Genomic DNA, 1,640 nt, shown 5'->3' on the forward strand with positions numbered 1-1,640 from the left:
ATGCCGTTCACTTGCCCCCAACATGAAAATGCAAAAAAATTAGCGAAACAACAAGATGGTAATGCGGTCCACTCTCGTTCATAAAAAAAGTTAAAAAAAAGTGAACAAAAGCTACTTTGAGAAAAATAACGTCTGACAAAAGAAATTATGCAGCTCGCTTGCCCGTTCGATAAGTGCGGTTTTCATTCTGAAGCAGTGCTGTCAGTCGTATGATGTTGTTCATTCCGTAAGTGCAAAAAAAATTGTTACAGAAGCGAAAAAAAGTAATGCGGCTCACTTCTTGATAGTGTTGTGGTTCATTTACACCCGATGTGAAGTGCACTCTACTTTCTCGTCCTTGAAAAAAGTATGTATGAATAAAAGAAACCATGTAGTTCTCTTACTCGTCTGATGTAGAGTGGTTTTTTGTCCGATGCAGTGCGGTTTTTAGTCGGATGAAGTACACAAGTCGATGTGGGTGTTGCGAAAAACAGAGTGTCCGCATTTCGGTAAATTTGAAATTCCTCTTAAACCGTAAAGAATTAGAGAGAGTGTTCTACATGAAAAAGTTGCGCCTCGTCGACATCTTTCCAACAGCGTATCGTTTGAATCATTCCGGCCAGCGGTTTGTAAAAATTTCGTGAAACACGGCCGCTGCCACTCGTCGTCCGCCGCACGATTTTCAAAATTAACTTAAAACCGTAAGGAGTCTCAAAAGTATTCCAACATACGAAAGTTGCGCCTTGTACGTAGCTTTCCAATGGCGTACCATACTCCTCGTTTCAGCAAACGGTTCAAAAACTGAAGCTAAAACAGTACTGAAAATTGAAAAAAATAATCAAAAAAATGTAATTCCGCGATTTAGTAAATTTGAAACTGCTCTTAAACCATAATGAATTAGAAAACATAATATATATGAAAAAGATGCGCCTTGATGATATATTTCCAATGGCGTATCATTTGCTTTATTCCTATGAGCGGTTTAGAAAAAATCGCGAAAATACGCTCGCTGTCACTCGTCGTTCGCCGCACCATTTTTGAAACTGCTCTTAAACCGCGAGGAATCTCGGAAAGTGTTCAACATGGCGAAGTTGCGCCTAATCCATAGCTTTACAACGGTATATTATACGCCTTGTTCCGATAAACGGTTAAAAAAATAGAGCAAAAACAATACCGCAAAAACACTGCGTGCAGTTTTTTACTACACGAAGTTCACTAGTGTGTATTGCAGTGCCCTTGCTACAGAAAGTGCAGTGCGCTTGCATTGAGCATGCAGTGCGGAAGTGTTATCAGAATAGTTATTCTGCTAATATTAGCAGAATAGACCGGCTATATATATATACATGCATCGTGAAGCCTCGCTCCATGTGGGGACTTTCCGGTTCCAAGAGCACGCTGCCACATCAATGTTGTGCATTAGGTATATTCAAACACCACATGATACTTCATACATACGTTTGGGCCACATGCACGCAACGGTTGTTTTCAGGCACTCCCTCGTGTGGTTATCGACGACAAGCTAGCCTATTTTGTGGGGCCGCATGTGGACGTCGATGCATGACTTTAACCCAATAACAAGAGAGGTTATATGACCAAGGTGGTGATTCATCTTGGTCAGTCTTATGATACGCATTGGTGAGGTGCCCCCTCCGATCGACTCA

The sequence above is a fragment of the Triticum dicoccoides genome, chromosome 6B (assembly GCF_002162155.2).
Source record: "Triticum dicoccoides isolate Atlit2015 ecotype Zavitan chromosome 6B, WEW_v2.0, whole genome shotgun sequence".
NCBI lineage: Eukaryota > Viridiplantae > Streptophyta > Magnoliopsida > Poales > Poaceae > Triticum > Triticum dicoccoides.